The sequence below is a fragment of the Ictidomys tridecemlineatus genome, chromosome 16 (genome assembly GCF_052094955.1).
Source record: "Ictidomys tridecemlineatus isolate mIctTri1 chromosome 16, mIctTri1.hap1, whole genome shotgun sequence".
Classification (NCBI taxonomy): domain Eukaryota; kingdom Metazoa; phylum Chordata; class Mammalia; order Rodentia; family Sciuridae; genus Ictidomys; species Ictidomys tridecemlineatus.
Window position 1 is genome coordinate 23,045,891 of NC_135492.1, and position 22,076 is coordinate 23,067,966.

General features: G+C 33.1%; 1 long non-coding RNA gene and 1 pseudogene across 1 annotated transcript in view; both read right to left on the reverse strand.

The window, feature by feature from the left end:
* Positions 1-22,076, reverse strand: part of LOC144371359 (uncharacterized) — a 1,013,058-nt gene that overhangs the window by 617,709 nt on the left and 373,273 nt on the right. The gene's annotated exons all lie outside the window — the stretch shown is intronic.
* LOC144371402 (tolloid-like protein 1) overlaps positions 1-22,076 on the reverse strand; it is a 48,589-nt pseudogene that overhangs the window by 9,363 nt on the left and 17,150 nt on the right.

The window sequence follows — 22,076 nt, forward strand, 5'->3', positions numbered from 1 at the left end:
TAAGCTCACATTTTTATTTTACTTTTGCTAAAAGTGCACACTACCTTATAAAATAATTCCAAACAACAGATTTTTTTGGGAGGGGGTGTGGTAGAGATGGAAATGTACTTACTGATCTTTGCAAATGTGAAAGCTAAGTAAAAAGTTTTACAATGATGCAACTATTATATACCAACTCTTAAAAGAAAATTAAAATTTAATTATAAATTATATTTCAACTACTAAAAATATTCTTAATAGTCTGTCTTTGACAAAGTCAAGTTTAAGAGAAAAATCTCAAAGAAACTATGTAGACTATCCTGTAAATGACTCATTTCACTGGAATTTTCTTCAGAAATTATACATGATAAATGTAGATTCCTGTGGTTACTGTGCATGTCATGGCAAACCCTGGGCTCTTTCTAAGTCCTATAATATAAATTATAGATCTAAGCACAAAAACAGTTCAAATAAAATAATCATTTAATAATATTAGTATATTGTTCAACAACTCACACCTATTCTTGAAAAAGTACAGACGTTTAGAAAGAAAACAGACCTTAAGAAACAAACAAAGCCTAGAAAATGCAGGAAATCAGTCTCTAAAAAGAAATTAAAAATATAAAACCAACAAGAGTGATTTTTAATAAAATAACATATTGACTCTGCCACATAATTTACACTGTTTACAAAACATAATAATTTTACACACCCTAAAATCTCTCACCTGGCTGAATGTTTTCTCTTATTATGGTTATGTGGTTGTCTCGATCTGGTCATGTGTGTTCATGCCAAAAGCCCATCATGTGGCCCAGTTCATGAACAATGATCCCAAACTTATCACAGTGCTTTCCAATAGAGATTGTCTGGGGTCCATTTCCCCTCCAACCTACATAGGAGAAGCATCTATAATAAAGTAGAAAGTGGAGATGTTGGTGGAAGAGAAAAATAGATAAATTACAATATGGTGGAACTTTTGTGAAGAGTTGTGTTGAACCATAGCACAGTGGTACATGCCTGTGATCCCAGTGATTCTGCAGGCTGAGGTAGGAGGATCGCAGGCCAGCCTCAGCAATAACCAGGCTGTGTCTCAAAATAAAAAATAAAAATCATTGGAGACGTGACTCAGCAGTTGGGCACCCCTGGGTTCAATCACCAGTATAAATAAATGAATAAATAAATAAGTAAATAAATAAATAAATAAATAAATAAATAACCTAAGGAACCAGGATGTGGTATCTCATTTGACACTCTATCTGCAGTGCCCAGGCTCCAAGCTGAAATTTAAATTTTTGTTCATTATAACACCAAGCCTATAGTATTCTCTTATAGCATCCTGAATTGTCTGCAAAATCTGATAAAAAAAAAACCACTAACAATAGTTAATCGTTCAAAGAAGTATTAGATTTCTGTGATTTCTGTCTATTGTTCAGACTAACATTTGAGTGTGATTTTTTTTAATCTCACTGTCTAAAAGAATCTCCTGGATTATCAGGAAAAAAATGTGAAACACCCAGAAATACCTTCCTGCAAATCTTCATTGAATTATTGATATTTATATATTTATAAATGTATATACATAGAAGGTTTTTCTATCCAAAATAGAATTTCTATTTATTCATTTAAATGTGTGTGTGTGCACACATGTATGTATGAGTGCATAACAGTCTGGAAGTCTCTTATCCACACACTCTATAAATAATAAATACATTGGACACCCTTTAAAACAAATTTTAGGTGATATAACAATAGTAGCTATAATTATAAATGCAAATAAAATCATATCTAAAACTTTGATAATCAGGTTTGAATTGAAATAGCTTGTCTATAGCATGTTTCTCCTAAACAGCATTAGAGAGCACTAAATAATTGGTCTTGAGTAGTTGGGAACTGCAGTGCACTAGACATTGTCAAACACCTCTCTGATTTATTAAATTAAAAGAAAAATTGTCAAAAATTAATTGCACAAAGGAGTAAAAAGAATTTTACTCTTTTAATTTTCCAGGGTAAGTGTATTAGATGGTGCTTTTGATTTTGCACAAATATAAATTCCTGTGTCAGTCTCTTTCTTACCCAAATTATTTCTGTAGGTTTTTAACTTATTTATTCATTTACTTATTTATTTGTTCATTCATTCTAATTAGGTTTTTAGTGTCTACATATTTTAACTGAGTTAGATGAACTCATTAGTACTCATTATGTGTAAATCTAGTATAGCAGTAAATTAAGCCTAATAAATAAGTAAGTAATAGAAAAGAGAAAATTGGTGGGGAAGGTGAAAATCTGAATTGTCTTTTTGCCTTGAGAATTTTCTTTAATATTTTAATCCATATATACTTATTACATACTCAAATATTTATTACATACCTAATAAATAATAGATATGGAGATACAATTTTTGTGCAAATATTATAGAGATTAAAACTGAAATATTTGATACCTTAAGGCAGTATTATTGAAACTGAAATATCTGATGATTATATAACCACTAAATTACTCACATTGAGTCATTTCTGCTGGTTATAGTCAGAGAAGACAGCACTTTGCAAAACAAATTCTGGGAGACAGTAAAGCAACTTGGTCAATTTATTTAATCCTAAAACACCCTTTTAGCATAATTTTACCCATGGCAATTTCCTATAATAAGATGGGATTTCATAATGGAAAGGAAAAATAGATTTCACACTGCCTTATTCATGAGTTATTATTTTACAGTGGTCCTGTGAAACAAGAAAAATGTAGTGCTTTTATCCCTGACTAACAAGAGCTCTTAGGGACAAAGAATTCTACATTCAGATTAACTAAATATGTACTTAGACAAATATTAGGCATGGAATGATAGGGTAACATGCAATTTAGAAAAATGTGATTTAATCATACCCAAACATTATCTTAGTTTCTAATGTAATCCAGGTTTGAAGGCATTTTCTTCAATATGGCTCTCAAATTTTTACTTCTAATTTGTGTGCCACTTTTACGACTTGACCATCCTGTGGTCTATCTGGTACCTCAAGAAATGCTTTCAACACCCATAGGAAACTTTCACCTCTCTCTAATCATAGGGAATAATCCAAGTATACTATTCCCTATTTTCACCTTGGTTTGGCAGACCAAAACACTTTCCTTTAAGATAATCCTTTGGGACATTTCAACATTAAAAGGTTGGAATGCCTTCTACCTTTTCATCAGCTATATTTCCAATTTTTTTTAGTTTAATCATTACATTTTTTAATAACTCCTTTCTTCATCCTTCCTTCCTCTCTTTTATTCTTGTTTTCTATGATAAACTCCTATAAAAGGCCACTAAAATTTAAGTGCCCACCATTAGAATGGGGTATTAATCAGGACAAGAACCTTCATCTCTTCGCTTCACTGATTTATCACAAGGATTTAAAGCAGGGCTAGTCCAGAGATAGCACTATTTGTCCAATACCAGGCTCAAATAGTCACCCAACTTTCTTAATGTCTGCATTTGTAGAATAATAAATGTTTCAATTTATTGTGTTCCTAGTTTTCCTCTCCAAGAAACCCGATCTATCTTCTCACCTACCCATCTCAGTTAAAGGGAGCTCCAACCTTCCAGAGTCTCAGGCTGAGTAATGCCAGGATTTCTGAATCCTCCCTTTGTCCTCCAATAGTCAATCCTCTTGGCTCTACCTTCAGCCTATATCCAGAATCAATCATCTTGTCATTGTCTCCCTTGTTAACACCCCAGTCCAACCATGGAATCTCACATGGAGTGTTGAAATCATTTACTAACTGATGATTCTCTCTTTTCTAGCCTTCCTGCAGCAGTTTTCTTAGCACCAAGATTCTTCTAAAACATCAAATCTGCAATAGCTCTGCGGTAAATTGTGTCAATGGTTTAAAATATCCATTACCGTTCTCTAACAGATGATTATATTTCCCTACCCCACTAATGCTAGGTTTGGTCATGTGGTTTGCTCTGGACAATGTCACAGAAGCCCAAATTGTTTGTGTAATTTCTGGGGAGAGTCTATTAAGAGCCAACACATGGTTGACCATACTGTCTCTATTGCATCTGCTGGAGGGAGAACAATGGGCAGAAAGACTGTATGCGAGAGTAACACTGCTGTAACGCAGCCACAGCTAAGCCATCGTGGGCAAATAAATAAAAGTCTGTTGGTCCAGGCCTCTAAGATTGAGGGATCCTTGTTTACCGTAGTATAAATTTGCTAATCTGACTAAAACAGGTTCTTTTAAATCTTTACAAAGTACAAGAAGATCCTAAACAATTTCCGCACACAAATCTCTTACCACACAGAGCTCATCTCTTACAACCAGCCCTCCTGTAACTCCATCGACTCCAGTCATGCTTACTTCCTTACTCTGCCTTGAAAATGCAGAAAAGCTCTTGCTTATTATTCCTCCTCAAGAACTCAGTTCTCCCAGATACCCAGTTGCCTCTTTACCCTAAGATTTTCAAGTTAACCTGTAGTTAATGGTATGTTTTATATTTCACTTATTTCATTCCTTCATCTCTGCATCTCCACTCTAGAATGTAAGCTCTATGAGCACATAGGACTCTCCGTCTGACACTCCTGTTATCTCCAGCCCCTAGAACACAGCCTGGCATATGGTAGAACACAGTAGCTATTTCTTTAAAGAGAAGATCTCAGATGTGCAGGAGGGAGCTAAGGTTGATTCATCCCACAGCCTCTCTCTCCAATTTTCCATTCATGTGATTCTATTTATTACCTAATAACCTTCTGAGACATTCTTCTTCCTGCTTCAGTTAGCTCATCTGTGGTGTTTGCAAATAAGAATCTTGACTATCACACCCCCCAAACTGCCTATCTACGTCCTCCTCAGAGAGAATGCCTTATATTCAATGTTAACATCCCAACACATACTATGGAGGTAACACAACATGGGAATTCAATATGTATATCATAAATTAACTTCTTCACTAATCTGAATAACCAAATACCACAGCATTTATTTATTTAGTGCAACAGCTTTGACGACATAAAAGACCCAATATGAAATCCAATGAGAGTGTTAAGTGTTTGACATACACATATCTTATTCTCATTGGCCCTAAACACTTTGTACAACACCAACTTCCAAACTCCTTAATAATTGAAATGATTTTTTATGAGATTTAAAGATAGCAACACCATTTCAAAAGAATGATAAAACCATCAGTCATGGTGGCCCACACTGTAATCCCAGTAACACAGCTCAGGAGGCTGAGGCGGGAGGATCATGAGTTCAAAGTTAGCCTCAGCAACTTAGTGAGCTGGGTAGGTGGCACATGCCTATAATCCTTAGTGGCTCAGGAGGCTGAGATAGGAGGATCACAAGTTCAAAAGCAGCCTTATCAACTTAGGCCCTAAGAAAGTCAGAAAGACCTGTCTCTAATATTTTATATATATTATAGCTAGGGATTTAGCTCAGTGGTTAAATGCCCCTGGATTCAATCCCTGGTATAATAATAATAATAATAATAATAATAATAATAATAATAATAATAATAATAATAATAAATAATACTGCGATTCATTTCCACACTGCTGTAAAAATATCTATTAAAATATAGCACAGCATTTTCACAATTTACAGAAGCCTTTTTGAGGTTTGTTTTATTAGTGCATTATAGTTATACATAATATTATAGTTCATTTTAATTAATTATATAAGCATGGGACACATTATTTTTGAGAAAGTAGTTGTTATCTTGCAAGAAGCAAATCTGGAAAACACTACTGTGGGAGGGAATATCTAAGACACTCAGAAAATGTAGAATCTTGCTCTGACCAATACGTTTAGAAAATAATTCTAGTTTGGCAGCAAATTGATGAGGTAAGACAGAAGAATAGCCCAAGCATGGGATGCTTAAGATGTGAGCAAACCAGGGCACTAATGTGGGACGAGGTGAAAATAGATTTCAGAGGAAGCATACCAGAAGCACAAGTATGCTCAAGTTCTGAACTTGGGTGAGTGGATATCAGCAATGCCAATGTTAGAAAGTGGTGTGGTGGAGGTAGGAACCCACTTGCCCTACAGGCACAAAATTCTGTGGTCCTAGAATATATTCATTTAATATATAATATTTTCTTATGTAAAACTCAGACTTTCTCATGGCCAAAGTTCTATGCAATATTAATAAAGAAAACCTACTTGTGGAGTTTATTTTTTTTTCCATCTAAACTTCAATCATTCCCTGGTTCTACTTACCCACAAGGCCTATAGGTGAATACAATGTAACTCTCTTCATCACTTCTTTCAATGGATGTCACACAGGTGTGCTTTTCCCAGTGCCTCAAGGCCTGCTTGAACATGGCTCTCTGGCTGCCTGGAAAAAAATGGCACGACTTTAATACAATGGTGTCCAATCCAGGGAGGAGTGCTTTGTGCTGGCTCCTCTGTCCTGAGCTAGGCCGGCAATTCAGAATGCCACTGTTATCACTAAACAAAGAGTACTAGCTTATAGCACCCCAGATGAGTCATTATTAAGAATCAACACTCACTTTATAATCAGAAGGTCAAGGCTCTCTATCTCTACAAATATGTGTGTACAAGGCTCTATAGATGGTGTATACATTCTTCCTGTCAGTTGAAGAGAGATCAGCTTCCAGATTTAATAGACACATTTGAGGCTCAATTTAAAAACCAGAACATTTCTTTAGATTCTTAGGGTAAAGATATTCTTTTCCAAGTTTCAGAGATATTCTAAGCTAGTAACTTAGGTTAAGGGAGTGTTTTTCCAAGTTTGATTGAATACTATAGTTGCTATATTCCTATTCTATAAAAATGCACACTTAATGTGCATGGTAATTGTTTTTCTTTATTAAAACAGTCACTCTGGGAATATCTTACCAGTAAAGTTGCCTCCTATAACATAAGGAATAACACCTCCAGGCCATATTCTTTCAGTTCATGATGTAGCAGCTCTGGGAACTCGATTTTTCTCATTTTGCCCTGAGAATTTTAGAGGTACTTTTCCCTTAACTGTGGTGTTTTGCTCCAAGCCTGCAGTGACATTTAAAACATTCTGTGAAACAGAAGTCCTCTGTCAGGGAATCATTTACCTCTTAAAGGACAAAAGTTGAAATGTCTTATTTACATATTTGAATAAATATGCCTGAAGTCAAAATTCATTTTTAAAAAACTTTAGTTATCTTACATAGCTTAGAAAGGCACTAAAATATTTAAGTATTTCATATCCAAATACTATTTCTTAATGCTCTATAAATGAATTTTGAAGAATTTTCATACAACTGTATACAGCAGGTAGAATTCACACAGGCATATAAGCCATAGAAAAATGGTTTTATATTTTCTATTTTACTAACTCACTATCAATTCTCCCCAAAATAATAAAATATATATTGTTTAATAAAGTTATGTGGTATTCAAGAGTCTTCTTATTCTGGCTAAATCCCTCATACTTTAAATCAAAATTAATATTCTATAATATGGTCTAAATTATGAATATTACACTATATTGATAATCAACACAATAACATAAAGACAGATGTGGTCTTGACTCCTGGGAACACTCAGCCATCTCCATTCCAGTTTCCCTTGAATTCTTCTCCACATATCAGCATGACTCAGAGGTAAGTACCTCAAGAGTAGGCTCATATAAAATGCATTCTCCCTGGAGCAGCTTCCAAGTCTAGTCTGACTTTTCTTGGTGGCCTTTTGTAATAGTTTCAGTTACTGTCTTGTTTCTCATAAATTTACATGATTTTTTTTATATTCATCTATCATTGTTGATACAAATGCTTTTTCACTAGAATATGTTTTGACACAACAAGTATTAAATGCATATGTCTCCCTGTACCTATGTCTGTCCTGGGGCAAAGCATCTTTGCTTAGGAAAATTATTACTTGAAAGCACTTCAAAAATTTAATTATTAATCCATCAATTTAAGAGATGTTAGAAAATAAGCATGAATGAAGGTTTTTAAAAAAAACTAAAATCCAAAAAGAGCATTTAATGACTTCAATAAATATTTACTAATTATAAAACCAGAAAGTAGTTTGTTTGAATGTCTGAAATGTATGCTTCATGATCAAAAACACATTACCTTTTTAAAGTAAGAAATTAGTTTGTCAATTTAAGCGACTTATTTGAAAATAAATTGATATGATATTTTTCCATTTGATTAAAATTAATATAGCTTCTTGAGTTATTAAAATATCTTGCTGTGATACTCAAATGACTGGAAATAAGTATAAACAAAATAAATACCTAATACATTTAAAATAGAAACTTAAAATAAGTTAAAAGAACATTTCAAATTTTTCAAATTAAATTCTAAAATCCTTGTATCATATATTGGCTAACAAAATTAAATAAAGAAAGAACTCTTTCTCAGCATATATTCTTTACAAGCTTCATGTCATAATGGCACACTGATTTTAATTAACCAAACTTCTATGAGTGTAATATTTACTGTACATCAAGTCAAGCGTCTGCAACTTTAAACATTGATATACCAGAGCCAATTCTTCTTATCCTGTCTATGAGTTGATAGAGGGCCTCTCATTTCTTTGACATACCATGGTCACCAAGTCCACCTTAAAGAATACCAGAAAACACTTGAGTTACACTCAATGTATTTTCAAGTTCTCACAAATAAACAATAGTAATATGCTACACTAGTTTTCTCTGGACATCCTTTCTTTGATCTTAACGTGTTGGAGTTATGAATATCCATGAATCCTTGTGTAAGGTAAAAATTCTACAGCAACAAATGTTGCTAACTAAAAATAAAGGATGTGTGGGGCATTTAGAGAGCAATCTGAATCATGACTTTATTTGGACAACATGACAATTCATTCATCTATTGATAATTTGAAGAGTTTTTCTTCACTGTGACCATGACATCACATAATGTTATATGTAATAACAACAGCAAGTTTTTCTGCTCTACTGATTGTATTTCAGCTATTTCCTCTATGGAAACTGGATATTTTTATATCCAGTAGCACAAGTTTTGCTCCAAAGTCTTGATAATTTTTGAAAACTTTTTAATATATTTTATAATATATTCAACTAAATTTTTTAAAAATGTCATTTTAAGAAAATCAAGTTTCTCCAATTAATTTTATTTTGGAATAAATTTGGAATTAGAAGAAAATAACAAGAACCTAAATGGTGTTCAATTGAAAAATGCACTCCATTACTTTATGTAATTTATAAAATTTATGAAAACAGATCTAAAGAATATTAAAGTTCAAAAGGAAGAGGAGAGAAGAGAACTAAGAAAATATGTCTTTAATAAAAATTACTGACAAAGACTTTAAAAGATAGGTTTCTGTCCTAAATCAGAAAGCACAGCTTTTGAGAAAAAATCTCCTTCCAGGGCTTTTAGAAAATGCAGCCCTCAATTTTGTCCCCTATATCCCCTAATCTCCTTGAATTTTAACAGACAAATTAAAAAAGAGGTATCACTGAGCAAACAATCAATAAAACACGTATCAACATCAGAACATATTCAGGTGAATTTGGACCACTGAGCATCTATGGTTCATAAAGGCTGAAATTGAAAGGCTGAAACTCATGAAGTCAACAAACTATGCCAAGACTTTGGACAATTTCCTTCCAATATCAATATGCCTTTGAAATTAGTTAATATTATAGGTTTGACTTTATTAACTTTCAAAAATCTTACATGTTTCAGGTTTTGCTTTGTAGTCTCATTTTCATTGAAGATTGGTAGAAAAAGAGAGAGGAATTGGTAGCATTCGTTCATGCAAAAAGTCCAAACTTTTTATTAAACTGAAATAGCTCAGGAAATTTTAGATTGTTGTTGTTTTGTAGAAATAATTGTACATGAGGAAGCCTCAAATGTTAATAGAACACAGGACTCCTGGGTTTGAAATCCAGCTCTATTGTTATGTTTTGGGACATGGGGTGAGGCATATCTCTCTGAGCCTCTGTTTGTACTACAGCATCTCTGATGTCATATTTAACTACATAAATATATGCAATCTTTCCCATATCTGCAGGGAATTGGTTCCAGGACCTCCTATGGATACCAGAATCTGAGGATGCTCAGGTTCCTTATGGAAAACAGCATAGTGTTTGCATGGAATCTTCACACATTCTCTTTTATGCTTTAAATTCTTCCCGGACCACTTATATCTAATACAATGTAAATGACTTGTAAATAATTTTATACTGGATTTTTTTAGGGAATAATGACAAGAAGAAATCTGTACATGTTCAGTAAACACAATTCTTTTTTTGGGGTGGTTTACTATTTTGATCTGAAGTTCATTGTGCCTGGAGACATAGAACCTGTCCTGAAATTTCGAGTCTACATAGCAATGTTTGTTGTATACCTGGTGCTGACCCTGCTCCCTATGCTCCCCAAACTTGGAGACCTCTGTGTTTTCTCAAAGCAAAGCATGTTGGCTTAATGTAAATGATTAAACCCAGGACTTCTTTCCCTAAGAAATGCTGGATTTTGGTTTAATAGGTTTTCCCAAGCTTTATTGTTTTGCAACATTTCAAATCTTCAGAAAAGTTGCAGGCAAAGTATAATGAGGAGCTTGTATCTACCAATTGCTAACGTTTTGCCACATTTGCTCTCTGTTAATGTACTCCTTCCCTTGGTGTATAGGTATTGTTGAAACATTGGATAATTTATTGCAGGCATCCTGACACTTCATCCCTAAATACTGTAGCATATATTTCTTAAGAAAAAGGACATTCTTCTACATAGTCACAATATGACTACTTGGGAAATTTAACATTGATCCAATATTATTATCTGAAAATAAACTCTATATTAAAATTTTCACAATGGTTCCAACACAGTTCTTGTAGTTTTATTTATTTGTTTGCATTCCATGATATAACCAAGATTATCTGTTACATTCAATTTTCCTATTGTTTACCCTCCCTTGAGTTACAATTTTCTAGTCTTTTTTTATTTGTTCACTGTTATAGTATTAACATTTTTTTAAGAATTTGTACCAGTTTTCAGTATGTCCCTGAAGTTGAATTTGCCTGGCTGTCTCTTAATGATTAGATTCAGGTTAAATATTTTTGGAAGGAAGGGCTCAGGGGCAGAACACATGCTTAACATGCACAAAGCCCTGGGTATAATCTCCAGCATCATAAAATTTTTTGAAGAAGTATAATATAGGTATTAATGTGTACTCAATGCATCATATCCAAATTTTTGTGCTGTTGTAATTGGTACAATATATTGGGTCATTTGATTAAGGCAGAACTCACCAAATGCCTGCAATGTTAAAGTACTATTTCTCCTTATAATTAATAAGAGATGTGAAGAGTGACACTTTGAGATTTTATTTGTCAAAGGTTCTGGCATCCATTATCAATGGTGATTGTAAGATTGCTATAGTTTGATTGCTTTCTACAAAAGTAATTGGGATAATCATTAGATCTCTTGCAAGCATGGGCTGGACCACAGAGAGACCCTGGAGTGTGTTTGTGTAATGGAAGTGCTAAAGCAAAGTGAGAATATAAACTGACATGCTCTTCAAATTTTTAACAGTGTTAAGTGGAGGGCTTGGGGTACCTAATGAGAAGAATCTAAGAAAAGTAAACATTTGTTATGTGTTGAACAGAACAAACACAGTATACTGTTTTCTGTCTTTGCAGATAAGACCCAGAGCTTGAAAACAATAGGTTTATGCAATGCAAATAATGTATTAAAGTCTTTCTTTTTTAAATGGTGAGTTATAATTTCCCTTCTTTATTTCAGTTCCCCTTCTCCATTATATTTTTGGTTGTAATTTCATTTTGTAATTTCACTCTAATTCTGGTTGTAATTTCCCAAAATTCAAATATTATTGATAGTAAACACAATTAGTAACCAACTGTGTCAGAAAGAAAAGTTTTCAAGAGACATTACTGATAGTGAAGATTTTAAGTGATAAGGAACAGTAACAAATAATCCAAGTATATGTCTATTTTTATCTTGAATAATTTGTTTTTTTTGTGTTTCTCTGATTTATCAGAGTTCATTTACAACAAAAGCAAATTCTACACCAATGTGTGAACCAGCTTTTAAATAATAGGGAGAACATACCAAGTGTTGCAATAAAGAGAAAACATTCTGCAGAGAAGAGCAAAAGTAAATAATAATAGCAATAATCATGATGATGATAAAGAATGCTAATGAGCTTTGATAAAAGATCTTGTAAAGCTGAGGTAGTCTAATAATAGCACAGTAACCAGAACAGAGTGCATGGAAGGTGGATTGTGCAAATTACATTTTAAGTGGTGAGAATAACCTGGCATAGGAAACAAGGAAGAGAGATGTGAAAGGATAGATGGCATGTAATCAATAAAGAAGTCTTGGCAAAGGCATTTTTGCCTCACACTAACATATGTCTTCTTTTTGCTATCTTCATGTTTCTCTGATTTATCAGATGACTTGAACCCAAAGCAGGGAGAACAGTGTTTTACTATGATGCCAGTATTTTAGGAAAAAGAGCCAGAAATTTGAGAAGTAAACTTTTTTACAAATACAACGGTGTCTTTGTTGCTGCTGTTGTGCTTTGAGGATAACTGTATGATTGTTAATTATGAAAACACAAATGGTAGATACAATTTTTTTTTCCTAGAACAGGAGTGCTATGCCAGTAAAACATGTATAATGGGGATTACAAGATCAACAAAATGCATGATTTTATAAAGACTGAAGTTTACATGCAATATAACCAAAACACACGAAGAAACCAGAATTGTCTCAGGGTTGTTTTTCTGTTCATTGACAAGCAGGTAGATGTCCTTTGCTCCCAGAACCCTAAAAAAAAAAAAAAAAAAAAACATAATACCAAGGTATTTGCAAGGTTTGTCACATCCAACTTCCAAGAAGCCCTTCTCAAGGAAACAAAAGGAAATGCCACACCAACAAAATATTTGAAATAAAATGAAAAATCAGATCCAATTACTGAGGAATGAACAACTTGATGAAAAAAAATCAGACTGGAAGACCTTTTTATAAAAAAAATACACTTTTACCAAGAGTGAACTTCACTATTGTTATTAAAATGCCAAACTTCCTAAATATCAACTCACTTTGAGAACAAACTTAAAAATCCACATATAATCAGCCAATTCAAACATTAAAGAATAAGTCTAACATTCTTTGCTATCGTAGTGCTATCAATATTTGACCCTTACCTTTAAATGTTAATTTTGAGTCCCATTTTGGTTTACTATCTTTGCCTTCATCCACTCAAGTCAATTAGTAGTATAGTGAAAAGAGCTTAACCACTAACTACATATGATAAATACACTTCCGATAACAAAATTACATATTTTCGCTTTATAATATCTTTATCAAACACAATGTTTTTAAACACTACTCACTTTCTAGCTTCTTTGCAAGTTCTTGTACCTATGAATTCTATTATGCTGCTTTTCTATGTTTCCCCTAATTATTTTTCCAATATTTTTTTCAAATACAGGTTCTATTTCTTCTAAAATATGTTTAATCATGGAGAATTCCTCTGCTCTTAACCTTTTTTCTTTCTTGTACTTTTTATTATGCTTAAACATAAAACTAACATCTCTGGGGGATGACTGGCAGATTTCCAATTCATGGTCTTTCAACTGAGGTCTCTCATTTTCAACTTTTTTTTTTTTTTTTTTTTTTTTTTTTAGGAGCACTTTAATTTAGAGGAAATAGCATGGTATGTTCATCACTCTCTGATGTCACTTCTTATTGTCATTCCACTTGACATACCTGGTTTTCTTATTCTTTTGGTTGATTTTTGGTTTTGTTACTAGGAATTAAACAGATCTTTTAAAATAATCCACTTTTTAAAAATCCTTGTTACCACATTTAAATACTCTTCCATTTATATCACAATCTTTACCTTCAATAAAGCTATTTTCCTTGATGACTTTCTATCCTAACAACTTTCATCTAACTACACTGCCTTTTTCCTTAATATCTAGGGAGAATTGTTTTTTATTGAAAATAAAATTCAAACCAAGACGTATTCAGATTAATATAGATCTAAAGTATTACAAAGAGTCAACATGATGTTAAGCTAGTTTACTAACACTAAGCAATGTTTCACTGAATTCATGTATTTATCTAACACATAATAATAAAAAGATGTGATTTGAGACCATATTACTAATTTGAGGGAATTGTGAGCAAACATTAAATAGCAAGGCATAAAATATAATATACAACATTTCAGATTATTAAAAATCACTATGAAAAGCTTGCTACTCTCTAACCATCACTGACTCTTAGTCATCAAGCAAAACTTTAGCCCTACTGCTTCCATGTTCCCTGTCGGACTCCCATCATCACTACTGTTTCGTTCCCCCTGACTCTATCCTTAAAATTTTCTACTCTGCCTTCTAAGAATCCCTTCTTTTGAGCAAACTTCCTTATATTCTCAATCCATCAATGAAATCTTAGACCAGTGATTTTCTGTTTTTTTTTTTTTTAAAGACAGAGTGAGAGAGAGAGAGAGAGAGAGAGAGAGAGAGAGAGAGAGAGAGAGAGAGAATCTTTTAATATTTATTTTTTAGTTTTCAGCAGACACAACATCATTGTATGTGGTGCTGAGGATCGAACCTGGGCTGCACGCATGCCAGGCGAGCGCGCTACCGCTTGAGCCACATCCCCAGGCCCGACCACTGATTTTCTTAACTACTGTCTACCTGTTATCTGACATAAAATCCCCGCCTGCTTTTGTCACCAAATCCTAGCTACTGAAATCTAGACATAATCACACAAGTTTATAAGCTATTACCACCTGTTAAAATGATGCCTAAGGTTCTACCTTCTTTATCAACTCATTCTAATCTTTTTCCCTCTTCATAAATCTTCAACTGCTCCATATTGTTATTCACTCTCAGCAAATAACGTAGTCCTAACTTATCCAAATAGATTAAAGTATCAGTGATACTTCATTGAATTCTCTGCCACCAACCTGATGAACTTACAGTACCTAAACACCATTATCTTCTTCCTTCCCATTTTCTACCAAAAATAACATCCTTCTTCCTTTCTATATGCTCTTCCATCTTTGCTCTACATTACATCTCCTCTAGACTTCCAAGCTCCCAGAACTCCTCTTCCTTTTTTAATTTTTCAAGTATTATTATACCTTCTTTCTCTATTCCTCATGCCAGCTCAGAATAGAAAATGATTTATATGAAAGAGTATTAGACTATGGACTCTTAAGATTACAAAAACCACTGCATTTATCACAGTCACAATGACTTAGTCCATTGAATGCCTCCATTTCTTAACTTTCAACAAACATCTGAAAGTTTTTGCTCATTCTTTTTTGACACCTTGACTTGTATGACTCCAGCCTCTCCTGGTTTTCTTTCTGCTCCTCAATCACTACTTCTTAGTCTCCTCTGCAGGAGCCTGCAAAAGGCCATTTGCTACAAGATCATCAAGTGGCTTTTTAAAAATCTTCATACTCTTCTTGCACTGCATGCTGTTATGGAGTGATTACACCATTCCCTAGGCTGACAAATCTTTATCTTTACCCAGATCCATGGATGTATATCTTCATTTGAATGCTATTAGGCAATTCCAACTTGTATCTGAAACTGAACTTCTTAGAATCTTTTCTGATGCCTACTGTCCCTGCTGCACCAAGCAAAATTCTTTCTCTAAATTGCCCATCTCAATGCAAGCATTATCACAGTCTTAACTGGTACTCAGAAAACTTGCTGTGCCTTCAAAATTCTCTCCCCTACATCTCATATCAAGTCAAATATTGAGTACTGTCAACTCTGCCTCCTAAATACTTCTCAGATGTTTCCACTTCACTACATTTCCAGTGTAAGCCCCTATCATTTCTCACCTAGACTAACAGCTTCTTAATTGATTATTCAACTGGCAGTCTTACCCTACCACTACAGTTTACTCACCTTACGATAGCCAGATAATTTTTCTAAAATGGAAATCAGGCTATAACATTCCTTTGATGAACTGCCCACTATTCTTAGTATAAGTAGGCTTCATGATCCTAGTTTTCAGTCTCATTTAAACTTTAGTCTTTAATTCTACTCTCAAAATCCTCATGTTCAATCAAGGGCAAATCCAATGCACATACTATTTATGTAATCTCACCTAGCTAACATGTACTCATCATCTAGGTTGTGGCTTAGGAAGAAACCACACCTTACTCAATCTACCACTTCTCCAAGTTTAAGTTGTTCTCTCTACCCATTAATATAAGAGCTAAGCATACTATAAATTCCTCTGGGAAAGTATTCACTATTCTATATCTTAATTGGCCCTTTGCTTTTCTGTATGGTACCCCCAAATCCTGCAATGAAACTTGACAACAGAGCATTCAGAACTATTTTTATCTTTTTTTCATTTCTAGCATTTAAAGCAATGTGTAGAGGGCTGGGGTTGTGGTTCAGTGGTAGAGCACGTGCTTAGCACCCTAGCACATGTGAGGCATAGGGTTCAGTCCTCAGCACCATATAAAAATAAATAAATATGGGCTGGAGATATGGCTCAAGTGGTAGTGTGCTTGCTTGGCATGCGTGCGGCCCGGGTCCGATCCTCAGAACCACATACAAAGATGTTGTGTCTGCTGAAAACTAAATATTTAAAATAAATAAATAAATAAATAAATAAATAAATAAATAAATAAATAAATAAATAAATATATGTAGTACACAGAAGGCACTCAAGTATTTACTGAATAATAAAACACATTAAAATGAAAGGGTAAAGTTTCTAAGCTGCAAAGCCTGAGTTAAAATGTAAAGGACCAGGCATTGTAAAGCTGCTTCTAAGCTGCAAAGCCTCAGTTAAAATGTAAAGGACCAGGTATTGTTAAGTTCCTATGCTACACTCAAAACCTGAAATTCCTATAGCTGTTAGGACAATTCCCAGGACTGCCCAGTAGATATTCCCCCTGACCATTTAGTTGTTTAATAACCTAGGACCCTGTGCAGCTTGGCATGTAGGCATTCAGGGCCCAAACCAATCAGTTTAAATGTATCCCGTCCTTAGGATTGACCTATCACTCCTGCCCGACCTGTTCCCGCCAATGAAAGTACTAATCATATTAAGGAATTGTTGTTCAATTTTCCTGCGCCTCATGATGATTTGCTCTGATGTATGCAAAGTCCATGCCCTCCCTAAAAAAGTGTACTTAAGCACTGCTCAACCTCTGCTCATGGCTCTGGGCTGCTATCCCTTCTTGAGTGAGTGCGGAGGCCCAGCATGCTGGATCTGCAATAAACCCCTTTTGCTGTTGCATGAGTCGGTCTCTTGGTGGTCTCCTCCTCCGACGTTCTCTGGACCCTTACAAAAAGTATTGTAAACTTAAAAGCTGCCATCACATACAGTCTGTTGATTCTACAGTATTTCATTTGCAAAATAAAGTACATTTGCTCCATAGGACAATTTGTAGCATTATGTTTACAAAAATTTCATTAAGAGCTATGTATGGGATGGGAGTGTAGCTCAGTGGCAGAATACTTGCTTGGCATGCACAAAGCCCTGGGTTCAATCCCCAGCACCATCCAAAAAAAAAAAAAGCTGCAAAAAGTACATATTAAATTTATGTAAGCATACTAAACATATTCTATACACCCAAAAAGTTGGAAAAAGTCATCATTTATTTCCTTAGCTTTCTTTCGCAAAGTAATTACTGCTGTGGGTTAATTAGGGTGTCATAAATTGACATTTACTAAGCAGAAAACTCTACCTTGTCCTTGTGGAAATTTAGATATATGACATCATTAAAGGAAAACATGGAAAAAGTGATTATTATTATTATTATTTATTATTATTATTATTATTATGGAGCTGAGGATTGAACCCAGTATCTTGTGCATGCAAAGCAAATACTCTACCAACTGAGCTATATCCCCAGCCCAAAAAAGTGATTTTTAAGAAGGACTTGAAAGGAAGAGAGGTCAAAAAGACCAAAGAGGAGAGTACACTGACTTTTGACACTTTAAGAAAAATTCAAATACTAGAATAACCAGGGACAATAAAACAGATTTCATACATTATAATTTAGAAAATAAAGGAGAAAAGTAGATGGAATATAGATATTAAACAATTATTGATTAATATACTGCTCAAATTGGTAACAACGACTTCATTCGACAAATTATTCAACGAAGCTCATGTGCCGGGGCTAGATATACAAACAATTCCAGCATGGTTCCTGCCTTCATAAAGGCTACATTTGAGACAAAATAATAATCAAGAAAACAAATTAACGTAAGATTATATATTCTGTGGAGTAATATGAAAAAAAACAAGACAAATGCCAAGCTGTGAATCAGTTAAGAAATTGAAAGAATTTTTCTCCTTCCTAAAAATGACTCCAGCTAATTAGATAGAGCAGGACAGAAATATAAACTGCCTCAGACAGGTTGGTACCTTGGTCAGATATCTATACTTGGCAGAACAAATTCATCTTTCACTCAAATCTAAATCCACCACTCCTGGATTGTGGGGTGGAGTGTAGTATGGAGTACAAGAAGAGTACCAAGGACAAAGATTTTAAACTAAAGGCCATGACATAACGACATCATTTTACCATATCAACTTAAGTATTTTAATTACTACCAATTTCTTCATCAATAAATTCAGGACATTCCCTTTTAGTTCTAAAACTCTATGGCACTGTAATAAAAAAAAAAGCAAATTTAGGACAAAATTTTAAAGGAGGCAAAAAAATGGAGTGGCAGAATTGTGAATATCTTGTATTTTTAAAAGTAGGTTAATAAATATTTTATACATAAAGGTAGGAAGCTTTGAGACAGATTATAAAAAAGGTAAAGATGTCAAGTAATTATTATACAAGCTGTAAGAAGGTGAGTACTGTGGTATTTAGAATTGAAGTTAAAAATTTTGGTAGTATGTACCAAAAGGCTATTTTCAAAGGAATCTAATGAAGGAAAATGTCCTTTTCTCATAAGCAACATTCCAACAACTTATAAACTTGGGAAAATAACTATTTATTCCAATAATATTATTTAATTAGTTTAAACTGCACTAAATCTTGATATTGATATTTTAAGTTAAAAATAAATTACTTTTCCATTTAATTAATGATTAAAAGTCACATGCCAAAAACAATCATGACATATAACAAATATTTTCCTTTTTAAAAAAATTCTTTGAATTATAGGTATCTGATCAGTTATTATTTCCCTATGATCAAAGATCTTAGCATTTAAGGTAGCAATTTATATATATATATATATATATATATATATATATATATATATATATATATATATAACCAAATCTAACAGGGTACAGAGAAAATATCATATTTTCTGTGCTGTTCTTTATTTGAAAAAGGATGCCAAGAATAATTTTAATTCACCTGGAACATACCCCCTAATATTTATATGTAGGTATAAATAGTACTTTCTTCTGCTCTTACATTTTTTCCTCAACTAGCCATGAAAATAAACAGTAATTCGCAGTTCTCTCCCTCCCTCCTCCTCACACCCCATTACCTGGTAATTTTTACTAATTACTTCATAAATTCTCAGAAACATTCAGCTATACCCTTTCCATATGAATGTTAAAATTCAGAACTAAGAAAATAAAGACTTTTGTTTACTAATAGTGTATATAACAATTTTTTTTCAATTATACATGACTCATACACAGGCAAACCACTGACTGAAGTCCAGTGTTTACTTAGAAAACAAGTTATCTGGTAGCCACAAATTCCCTAAAGATTGTAGCAGAAATGTGTAAAAGGCTTCAAAATACTTGAAAAAAATCCCATGGAAGACAAATTAAAATAAACAAACATACTAGAAAGGTGATGATTCTTCAAGTAAACATGACAATCTTATTAAAATGCAATATATGTTTTTCTTCAAAAAGAAAATCTAAGAAGATGAAATAGATACTTTATATAAAATATTTACATATACAATGAAAAAAATCTACTATGGTTAGTAGCCTTTATGATTTGAAGAACTAGATATTTACATATCTCTTTTTCTGCATCTGTGTGTATGTGTGTATGTGTGTTTTGTATATATTTTTAACAGTTGACAGCTGTTTTAGGGCATACAGAGATGCCAAGCTGAATGAGGGTCTTCATTACTTCAAGATTAGCTATCTAAAGTTTCTATTCATTTTAAGTGTTGTTAGTTGGAAGAGTCATTAGTCACTTCCTTGTCTCATAGAACATCAGCGTACATTTACATTGTTAATGAACATTTGGGATAAATGAATTAATGGCACTTTTAAACATTAATTCACTCCTAATAACTCAGTATGTAATAGAAATGTTAGGCTAGGATAAAAATGAAAAGCCTTTTCAGTAAAGGTAAGTACTCATTCTGTAAACAATAAAGGATAAAATTAATTTAATTTTTTTTAATATTTAATGAAATAGACTAAAGAAAAATATTCACTTAAAAAACAGAAAACTGTATTCTCCACTAGGTGTAAAATCCATAAATAGTATGAAAACTGTATTAAAGTATTTTATGTACATGTAAAATACTTATAGAAGTATGAGCAAATTTATTTAACTTATTTAATGGTGAGTACTGCTTATAGGTATTAATTACATTGAAGACAAATCCTCACTTGAAAAGCTTTCATGCTTGCTTTCATCTTTACTACTGGGAAAGCTTTCATGCTTACTATTAAAATACTGAAAATAAAATGGTCACATTTTCATATTATCAAATTCTTAAACATCAGGCTGTTGAGTCTTTATGTAAGAAAATATGAAAATAAAAGTATCACAAAGTCATTTTGAAATTCTACTATTTTCATTCAAAACATCAATGGCATTTGCATGATGCAGATATTAAACATATACACACAAAAAATAATAATAAACTCCATAAAAAGGCTTACATTCTAAAGATATAGCCAATATAGTAGTCAACCAATTCTTCAAATTCTCAAAACACGAGCTAATGACAGCCCTTGACATTAATATGAACACACACAAAATAATAATTTTATTTTAAGCATAAACCACATATTACTTTTACTAATTTAAGATATTTTAAAATAGACCTCAAAACCTGATATAAGGGATATGATTGCCAGAATGTTGCAACTCTATAGCATGTACCATCAGAGAATGAAAAGTTGTGCTCCATTTGTGTAAAAAAAAATCATTAAATTTTTTTAAACCTGATATATACATTTCATGAGTTCAAAATTACAAGTAGTCACTGAGTCATTGAGTTTAATCAAATATTTAATGATCTACCTAGAACTAAGGATAAAGCTTCAAAAATTCTCACAAATTCATTCCTTCCTTTTAAGTATGTTATTACTATTATTGAGTAAACACTAAGGAAGATTTTTGACAGACACATTTGTTAGGTTTTAATAGGACAGACGCTGACTATACTTTTTAACAGTTTACAACTGAATAATTTGAGTATAGATCTTTAGAAGTATGTCAAATTTTCAATTATTTGCAAAAGGAAGAGAAAAATAAACAAACAAAAAAAAACTCAGGCAATTATTTTTTAATCCTGAAATAACCTTGCTAAAGCAGTGAAAAATCCCAGTAAAAATCAATACCTTTAAAATATGTTTGAGAAAGGACTCTGCATTTGTATGCTGACTTCATAGTTTATTCTCTTTCCTGCCCCGCCCTGAGAATGACAGTGTATTAAACATTTGACTAATGCTTCTGTCTGTAATTCAAAGTAGACTTTTTGTAGCATTCATTAGTGTCAATAGTGTTCTGTAAATATCCAGGAAAAAGTTCTTAAAGTTCTTGAAGTTTCCTGGTGAAAACTGAACCAACAAGGAGGACCAAGCTAACTGGAACCCCTATGATAGGTTTCCTAGCATTCCTAGACAGCAATTGCATACAAAACTCACCTCCAGACTTGTTTGAATAACTGGACAAGGGGTCAATGCCGACTTCTTGTTCTTCTGGCTGCAGAGGACGTCTAGTTTCAGATAAGGAATGATACACTGTAGAAACTAGACAGCATCACCAAAAGGAACTTCCTAGAAAATAAAAATAAACAAAAAATATTTTTTCTTTCTTTCACTTATGAAAAGGAAAAAATATAAGACTGAAATGATTAAATGAGCATTACAGACATTAACAAGTTTTCCACAGGCTCCAGGGACTATTACTACACCTTAGTAGGC